The sequence below is a fragment of the Phycodurus eques genome, chromosome 16 (assembly GCF_024500275.1).
Source record: "Phycodurus eques isolate BA_2022a chromosome 16, UOR_Pequ_1.1, whole genome shotgun sequence".
In the NCBI taxonomy this organism is placed as follows: Eukaryota; Metazoa; Chordata; class Actinopteri; order Syngnathiformes; family Syngnathidae; genus Phycodurus; species Phycodurus eques.
The window spans coordinates 4,798,869-4,809,497 of NC_084540.1; positions in this window are offsets into that span (position 1 = coordinate 4,798,869).

The following is a 10,629-nucleotide window of genomic DNA, read 5'->3' on the forward strand; positions in this document are numbered from 1 at the left end:
AGGTTGATAGATGTAGTGAGAGAAGACATGAATGCAGCTGGTGTTAAAGAAGGAGGATGCAGAAGATAGGCTTACATGGAAAAGGATGAACTAGAAGATGATGATGTAATTGACCGACTTGAAAGTGCCCAAAATAAGTGCCCACAATAAGTGCCCCTTAATTCTTTCTGGTAAGAAGAAATTACTCAATCATTTACAGGTTCCACAGGTTCGATCTCCACTTCTCCCTTAGTCCTGTGTCTTCTATCCGAATGCACACTTGATGCAGCATGATTGTTTCACAATTGTAAGAATGAGCTGTTTCATGGCAATTTACACAATCATTGTTGGTGAACAGGTGAACGAGGCAACACTGTAATGCACCACTTCTAAAATGTTTATTTTAATTGTCTTTTTTAAAATGATTTACTTTAAATAAGACAAGAATCCAACTCTTAAGAAAACACAGTCATTGGCGAAGAGTATCTTACATCCATCCATCCGATTTGTCTATCACTTATCCTCATTATGGTCCTGGGTGGTGTGGAGCCCATCCCAGTTGACTTCGTGCAAGTGGCAGGGCACACTCTGGACTGGTCACCAGCAAATCGCAGATCTTGCATACATGCACATTTTCTAGACAACTTATAATTACAGTTAGCAAGAAACTAGTGATGACACTGCACTTTGTGCCTTGTTTAATCTTTCTCATGTTAATATAAACCACAGTTGCATTTCAATCTGCAATTCAAATCTGGAGCAAGATTGACATTGAATCAAACAAAGCAGCAAAGTCAGCTCTCAGTTAGAGCATATTTTCTTGAATATGAACAACGCTCCATTACTAAACTTGGCCAATGACATCTCACAATGAATAAATATACTGTAGCTGAAATATAAAACAAAGCTTAATTAAGAGTGACCCAGGTAAAACGTGTGACCTGGTGACTAGGAAGAGATTTGCAATCTGGTACCATAAAACATTAATAAGCCAGGCAGAGAACAGGGTGACATTGCTGGAATGGATGATCCTGTGCCAGGTTTAATTTGTGCAAATGCACAGAGGTGTGCATGTGTGCGTGTTGTACGGACAGAATGAAGGCCCATTACTTATATTGTTTGGACGTAACATAAATCATAGCAGACAGGCGCAAGGAGGTATGTCACGCCTCTTTGACAAGACCACTACACACGTCCACACACCCGCTTTCACTTTTGTATGCCTATAGGCTTACTTTTATGTTAACAAATATCTGTTGGCTTAATGGAAGTAGAAATTCACAACTGTATAGAACAACAAGATTTTACAGGTCTGTTTAAGATCAAGCAGCACGGTAGACGAGTGTCTGCCTCACAGTTCTGAGGACGGGGGTTCAATCCCCGTCCCTGCCTGTGTGGAGTTTGCATGTTCTCCCCGTCCCTGCGTGGGTTTTCTCCGGGCACTCCGGTTTCCTCCCACATCCCAAAAACATGCATGGTAGGTTAATTGAAGACTCTAAATTGCCCGTAGGTGTCAATGTGAGTGCGAATGGTTGGCGAATGGCTCCCGCGACCCTTGTGAGGATAAGCGGCTCAGATAATGGATGGATGGATGTTTAAGATAATCAAACAAATGTAAATATCAGTCAAAGATAACACAAGTTAACAAAAGATTACAGTTACTTGGCTCTGTGTGAAAAAGTAAGTGATTGGCTGGCGACCAGTTCAGGGTATACCCTGCCTCTCGACCAAATAAAGTTGGGATAGGCTCCAGAGCATCTGCGACCCTAGTGAGGAAAAGTGGTACAGAAAATGGATGGATGGATGGATGTAGGGTCTGTAGCAGATAAACCTTTTAAGAGTGGAAAAATCTTTATGTGTGTACCAGGCCAGAAGGTCAGTGTTCATGACTCAACAATAAGGAAGAAACTGGGCAAAATGGCATCCATGGCAGAGTTCCAAGGCGAAAACCACTACTGACTAAAAAAAACATCATGTTAAGGTTCATGACGCAGGGGAGGACCCAACAGCAGAGACAAGCCAAACAAGTAAATGTATCGGTTGTTTATTTACAACGTACAAACAACAGCCAAAAAGGGGAGGGTGTGTCACCCAGGTAGGGTAGTTGAATCTTTGGTGCTGAGACTAGGCCTGACAAGGGAATCCTTGGGCAGACAGGTGTGAAGGCTAGGAGGCAGGTGTGGAGGGACTCCGCAGGCAGACAGGTGTGCAGACGATGAAGCAGGCGTGGAGATTCTGGAAGGCAAAGGTAAGTGCTGATCAGGATCTTTCTGTTTTGTATGAACGACTTCACAAGCTAGATGCGATTGACAGTGTGACTATACAAGATGATCTGGCGACGAGGTGGCATAAGGGACCGACTTAAGTATACCATTGATGATAATGAATGGCAGCTGGTCCCGGCTCCAACTCGTCTCTCCACTACTGCACCTGCGAACAAATGCATGGAGCAGACCGTAGCGGGCCTGTCTCCAGATCTTGGAACACCGCCACATGTGTTTCTGGACGGAGAGGGCTGCTATCTCGTTCTCTTGTGAAGAAAACAGCGGAGGTTGATAGCCGAGGGAGCACTGGAAAGGGGACATACCAGAAGAAGCGCTTGGCAGGGAGTTATGGGCATATTCAATCCAAGCGAGCAGATTACTCCATGAAGCAGGGTTGGACTGTGTCATGCAACAGAGAGCCGTCTCTAGCTGCTGATTTGTCCGGTCGCATTGACGATTAGTCTGGGGATGGAAACCAGAGGAAAGACTCATTCCAATGCCCAGTGTTGCACAAAACGCCTTCCAGACCAGTGAGGTGAACTGGGGGCCCCTATCAGAGACAATATTAGAAGGAAAGCCGTGCAAGCGAAAAACATGTTGGACCAGTAGATCGGCAGTCTGCTTAGCTTAGGGAGTGCAATGAAATGGGCTGCTTTTGAGAAACGGTCCACCACGGTAAGGATGACTGTGTTGCTTTTTGCTAGGGGAAGACCAGTAACAAAATCCAGGGCTATATGGGACCATGGGTGGCTGGGAATTGGCAACGGGAGGAGACTTTTGTAACTGAAGAATGTGTCTCAGAAACGTGAAACTCACATTTCTCTGCCTTCACAAAGAGTATGTTCTCCAAGAGCCTCTGGAGCACCAGTCCCACGTGATGCTCATGTTCAGAGGGGGACTGCAAGAAAATCAAAATGTCATCCAGGTAGACAAATACGAACTTGTTAATCATGTCCCGGAGGACATAATATATTAGCCGCTGAAAGACGGCGGGAGCGTTGGTTAATCCAAACAGTATTACAAGATATTCATATTGACCTAGGGGTATATTGAAGGCAGTTTTCCATTCATCTCTCACTCGAATGCAGATGAGGTGGTAAGCGTTTCGTAGGTCGAGCTTGGAAAAAATACTAGCACCATGGAGCGGGGTGAATGCTGAGTCCAACAATGGGATGGTGTACTTGTCCTTCACAGTGATGTTATTTAGCCCCCTATAGTCGATACATGGTTATTGATAGTTATTGATGAGCCCACCCTTTTAATGATCGTGCCGGACAGGTGCGGATAAAATGAACACCCTGGCCACAGTACATACACAGCTTCGCATTGAACCTCCGCGCCATTTCCTCGGGTGTGAACTTAGACCTTCCCTTTTTGATGTGCTTTGCAGCATCAGCAAGAGGCGGGGGCTGGGGTGGTGAGACGGGTGACTGGTTCGTGCGCAGAGGTGATCCATAACGAAAGAGCGGGGCTGGTCGGTTCTCATCACACTCTCTTTGACGCTCTTTGAGACGGCTGTCGATCCTTATCGCCAGGTTAACAAGTTGATCTAGGTTGGCGGGTTCATCACGGGAGGCGAACTCGTCCTAAAGGACTAATTGAGCACGCAGATGAATATCTCTTGGAGTGCTTAGTCATTAAACCCGCTCTCAACCGCCACGCTGTGGGAACCCTAGCAGAAAGACATTAATCACTTGGCGGCTTCCCTTCCACGCATCGGGTGGTTGAAGATTTTACGCATCTCTTCAGTGAAACTGGAATAGGTTGCGCACACAGCTGACCCCCTCTACTGAGGCCCAGGCAAGCGCTGCTTCACGAAGGCAACCAATAAGCTACGCTATCCTTGCACGGTCTGAACTGTATGTGTGCGGCTGTTGTTTGAATACTAATGAGCATTGTACCAGAAATGCGCGACATGATCCAAGGCCTCCTTCAAACGGTGTGGGAGTGGCCACAAAAGGTTCTCTGAAAGATTGTGAAAGTGAAACGGGAGCGGGTGCATGTGGAGACCGAATCGGTGTTTGCAATTTCGTAAACTGGCTTTGCAGGGAGGCAAGTGTTTGAGAAAATTCCTTTACCTTGCCCATTAGCAGGTGGAGAGCCTGGTTGTGTTGTTCTAGAAGGATGGCTTGTGCGGTTGTGGGTTGATGACCAGGATCCATCTCTGTAGGGTCCATTGTCTCAGGCCAGATCGTACTGTTGGGGTTTGTGACGCAGGGGAGGACCCAACAGCAGAGACAAGCCAAACAAGTAAATGTATTGGGTGTTTATTTACAACGCCAATTCCAAAGAGGAATGAAGATTAGCCGAAGTAAAACAGAATATATGTGCATGAATGAGAGGGGTGGTGGGGGAAGACTGAGGCTTCAGGGAGAAGAGATAGCAAGGGTGGAGGACTATAAATACTTGGGCGGAGGAAGGTGTCAGGTGTGTTATGTGACAGAAGAGTCTCTGCTAGGATGAAGGGAAAAGTTTATAAAACAGTGGTGAGGCCAGCCATGATGTACGGATTAGAGACAGTGGCACTGAAGAGACAACAGGAAGCAGAGCTGGAGGTGGCGGAAATTAAGATGTTGAGGTTTGCTCTCGGAGTTACCAGGTTGGATAAAATTAGAAATGAGCTCATCAGAGGGACAGCCAAGGTTCAATGTTTTGGAGACAACGTTAGAGAGAGCAGACTTCGATGGTTTGGACACGTCCACAGGAGAAATAGTGAGTATATTGGTAGAAGGATGATGAGGATGGAGCTGCCAGGCAAGAGAGCTAGAGGAAGACCAAAGAGAAGGTTGATGGATGTCGTGAGGGAAGACATAACGGCAGTTGGTGTTCGAGAGAAGGATGCAGGAGATAGGCTTACATGGAAAAGGATGACGCGCTGTGGCGACCCCTAATTTTGAGAACAAGGGTGATGTGCAGAGTTGTGGGAACTATCAAGGAATAAAGTTGATGAGCGACACAATTAAGTTATGGGAAAGAGTAGTGGAGGCTTGATTCAGTATAGAAGTGAGTATTTGTGAGCAACTATGGTTTCATGCCTAGGAAGAGTACCACAGATGCATTATTTGCCTTGAGGGTGATGATGGAGAAGTACAGAGAAGGTCAGAAGGCGCTGCATTGTCTTTGTAGATCTAGAGAAAGCATAAAAGGGTACCCAGAGAGGAATTGTGGTACTGCATGAGGAAGTGGTGATGGATAGGCTGACAGGTGAAGTTCTACTGGAATCTCTATGGACAATGATGTTTGCAGAGGACATTGCAATCTGCAGTGAAAGCAGGGAGCAACAGAGGAACAGTTAGAAAGGTGGAGGCATGCACTGGAAATGAGAGGAATGAAGATTAGCCAAAGTAAGACAGAATGGATGTGCATGAATGAGACGGGTGGAGAGGGAAGAGTGAGAATACAGGGAGAAGGGATAGCAAGGGTGGAGGACTTTAAATACTTAGGGTCAACAGTCCAGTGCAATTGTGAGTGTGGTAAGGAAGTGAAGAAATGGGTCCAAGCAGGTTTGAAACTGTGGAGGAAAGTGTCAGTTGTGTGATGAGACAGAAGAGTCACTGCAAGGATGAAGTTGTGCAAAGTTTATAAGACAGTGATGAGGCCAGCCATGATGTGTGCCTTAGAGACAGTGTCACTGAAAAGATGACAGGAAGCAAAGCTGGAGGTGACAGGATTCTCTCTAGGCGTGACCAGGTTGGATAGGATTAGAAAAGAGCTCATCAGAAGGACAGCCATGGTTAGATGTTTTGAAGACAAAGTTAGGGAGAGCAGACTTCGATGGTTTGAACACGTCCAGAGGAGAGATTGTGAGTATATTAGTAGAAGGATGATGAGGACGGAGCTGCCATGCAAGAGAGGTAGAGGGAGACCTAAGAGAAGGTTGATAGAGGCAATGAAGTAACACATGAGGGCAGTTAGTTTTAGAAAAGAAGATACAGAAGATAGGCTTACATGGAAAAGGACGATACGCTATGGCGACCCCTAATGGGACTCGCCCAAAGCAAAATGATTAAGAATAAGAATGAGTAATTAATGCATGTTCATTGCTTGACTTTTAAAATCCAATAAAGCTTAATAAATCTTTAACTTACTCCACCAAGGCATACATTATGCCCAGACCATAAACCGGTCCGGTATTGTAGAGCCAGCTAAGGTAACTACCACTTACATAAGTTCTATGACCAGACATCAAGGATGAAGATGACAGCACTTCATTGACTGATGCAAAAGGAATCACCACCTCAGCAATGCGGGAATGATGAAGGAGTTGTGGGGGGACTCTGCAGGAATAGCCACACCCATCCACTCAATACTGATGAAATTAGACAGGTAAAGAACATCGAAAGCACAGAACATGTGTTCTCAACAACTCTTGACTGGTCTAAAAGCACAAACAAAAAAGGCATGCACAGACTATCTACTGAGGAAACTTTGGCATATTGGGGGCTCTACTGAAAAAATTCTGACTCAAAAGTAGCATTAGCTGTTTTTCAGTGAGTTATCTGTCCTGCGATATCCCCTGGACTCTCTGCAGAATGGTCTCTGACGACTTCCACCCAATGCGGCATATCATCAAAGCACTGAGCAGATCCTTCAGTGACACTCGTCACCCCCCTAAATAAATAAACAAATAAAGTTGCATTGGAGCGGTACTGCTGGGCCTTGCATCAGGCTGCTGTGAGACTGAAAGCAACACTGTTCTCAATTGTATGTACACAACTTTTTAAAATATTATTCACTGTATTTTTGTGTAGTTTTCATTTCACTGCTGATAGTTAATGTTTCTGGTTTCACCCAATTGCGTATAGTATTGTATATCCATGTATAGAAATATAGAATGAATAATATAGGAAAGTATCATAGTAATTATTATTATTCAGGTACAGTAGTCATTCCAAACTTGAATTGCCACCACCATGCACTAATAAAAACAATTCTATTTGCAGCTTTAACCACTAATGTGTACCAAACAATATGTAATTACATTGTTTTTATTTCCATGTTATTCCCCATCCCTACCCTTTCAACGTTTGTAAACAGCTCCCGGCTCTAAAATATCTCCACAAGGTGACAGACATGAGGCATTATTGTCAAGCTACACTTATGGCGCTTCTCAACAGCAAAAGATAGGAAGCCTTCTGTATGTCACTAAACTGTTTTATACTCTTATTTTAACGGTGAAAATGCAAGGTTGTTATTGATTTAATTTCTAAAACTTGCATGGCATTTTAATTTTATTGAGGATTAGGTCGCAGGCTCCCAGCGAGGCTGCTTCAGTACACCTGCAAAGCATTATCACAGTGTGTGGAAACAGGAACTCAAGAGTCCAGTTTGCCAAAATGTTACAATCAAATCTAAATCACTATACTGGACACTAGAGATGGGCATTGGATGACATTTCTTTTTTTTTTTTTTTTCTATAATTTCAATAAAATAGTCAATCGGGGGCGGCACGGTGGACGACTGGTTAGCGCGTCAGCCTCACAGTTCTGAGGACCCGGGTTCAATCCCCGGCCCCGACTGTGTGGAGTTTGCATGTTCTCCCCGTGCCTGCGGGGGCTTTTCTCCGGGCACTCCGGTTTCCTCCCACATCCCAAAAAACATGCATGAATTGGAGACTCTAAATTGCCCGTAGGTGTGCATGTGAGTGCGAGTGGTTGTCTGTTTGTATGTGTCCTGCGATTGGCTGGCAACCAGTTCAGGGTGTACCCCGCCTCCTGCCCGATGACAGCTGGGATAGGCTCCAGCACGCCCGCGACCCTCGTGAGGATAAGCGGCTCAGAAAATGGATGGAAGGATAGTCAATCGGGCGGCACGGTGAGCGACTGGTTAGCACATCTGCCTCACAATACTGAGGACCCAGGTTCAAATCCGGCCCCACCTGTGTGGAATTTGCATGTTCTCCCCGTGCCTGCGTGGGTTTTCTCCGGGTACTCCAGTTTCCTTCCACATCCCAAAAACATGCATAGTAGGTTAATTAAATACTCTAAATTGCCCATAGGTGTGAATGTGAGTGCGAATGGTTGTTTATATGTGCAGAGCGACTGGCTGGCGACCAGTTCTGGATGTACCCCGCCTCTAGCTCGAAGATAGCTGGGATAGGCTCCAGCATGCCCGCGACCCTAGTGAGGATAAGCAGTATGCGAAAATATATGGATGGATGAATGGATAATCATTTATTATTTTCTACATATTGCTTTGAACAGAGTGGTCAAATCTTTTTGAATAGTCTGTACTCTTTGTTTGTCGTCAGTGTTGTTTTGAGGAAAAAAGAAATTAACCTAGTTTGCAGCCAAACGTGCACTGCATTTGGGCTCAGTTGCTTCAAGACGTGTGTAAACACCAAGCAGTCCTATACACATCAGCAGTGGTTCTCAAACTTTTTACGTCAAGTATTACTTAAAAAAAATACTTCGCTCTCCGAGTACCACAATAATGTTAGCATACAGTGGCAGAGAAGGCCAAAGTGTTCATAAAAGACAAGTTATTCCTCAAAAATATATTTAATATTATAGTTAGTTAACCACTGTAACATTATGCAGTTTGAGCATTAGCGCTGTACTTAAATCCATCCATCCATCCATTTTCTCCCGCTTATCCGAGGTTGGGTCGCGGGGGCAGTAGCTTTAGCAGGGACGCCCAGACTTCCCTCTCTCCAGCCATCAAGCTCTTCCGGGGGGATCCCGAGGCATTCCGGGGCCAGCTGGGAGACAGTCTCTCCAGCGTGTCCTGGGCCGTCCCCTGGGACTCCTCCCAGTGGGACGTGCCTGGAACACCTTACCAGGGAGGTGTCCGAATCAGATGCCCAAGCCACCTCATCTGGCTCCTCTCAATGTGGACGAGCAGCGGCTCTATTCTGAGCTCCTCCCGGATGACCGAGCTACTCAACCTATCTCTAAGGGAGAACCCAGACACCAGACACAGAGGAAACTCATTTCGGCCGCTTGTATCCGGGACCTTCATACTCCCGAAGCACCCGCCCCGCAGGACTCCCCGAGGGACACAGTCGAACGCTTTCTCCAAGTCCACAAAACACATGTAGACTGGTTGAGCAAACTCCCATGCACCGTCGAGTGTTCCACGGCCAGGACGGAAACCACACTGCTCCTGCTGAATCTGAGATTCGACTTTGCGACGAACCCTCCTTGGACACGAACTGTCGCTTTTGGCAAAATGTATAATGTTGCTATCCAATATATAAATCAATCTCCAAAGCCAAATTTGCAAAGTACTGCAAACTGGAAAGCCCAGTTAACTTTATCAAAATCTTTCTCTGCGTCAAGTGACATGATGATTGAGTATAGTTTTTTACGCTGTGACATGCTTATTAAAGTTAACAGACGTCTGACATTATTTGAGGAACTTCTACCTTCAAGTAAGTCTTTGTGGTCATCGTGGATTATCGGGAGTATCTTTTAAAGTCTCGTTGCGAGGGCTTTTGAGATAATCTTTATATCTACATTAATCAGTGATAAGGGCTGATAATTAGCCGGGAGAGTGGGGTCTTTAGCTGACTTTCGTAATAATTTAATTGAAGTTGTGTTCATATGGCTACTAATTCTACCTTTATCTCCTTGACTGGTCCAAAAAATAGAGGTGCGAGTATTTGCCAAAAATGTTGAATGAATTCAACGCGGATTCCGTCCGGGCCAGGCACCCGTCCGGATTGCATATTTTTTAATGCGTTATGTAATTCTGTGATGGTTAAAGAAACATCAAGGCTGTCTTTAATTTGTGTATTTAATTGAAAGATGTTTAGATCCTTAGTAAAAGTTTCAATTTCTTTTTGGTCTGTGTTGTTCGAAGATGCATATAAGATGCTATAAAAATTTTAAAAAATTTCATTTATTTCTAGGGGTGACCGTGTACAGTTGCAGTTTGAACCTTGAATAGTTGTAATTAATGACTTTTCTTTCTTGCGCTGAAGTTGTTTGGCAAGGAATTTTCCCGATTTATTATTGTACTCAAAGTTAGTGTATCTTAACCGTTGTTGTAGAAAATCTGTTCTTTTTGATAACATAACGTCAAATTGATGTTTTGCCTTTTGAAGGTTTCTAAGCTTATCTTTCAGATTAATTCAATATTCTTTCTGTGAGGTGTTTTAATTTTTTCCTCAATTCCATTTTCCAATTTTTGTTCTTGTTTTTTCTTACACAAAGACTATGATAAGATTCGACCTCTCAAAACAGCTTTCCCGGTTTCCCACAACAGAGATGGGGCTATGGTTGGGGAAACTCATCCCATTCCTTCCTCATGAAAGAATCAAAATCCGGGTCCTTCAATAGGGACGTGTTGAAGCGTCATGTTGGTGGGGTCCCAAATTTGATTAAACTTTTAGATTGAGAGAAATTGGTGCGTGGTTGTTGATGATGATTGGATGTATTTTGGG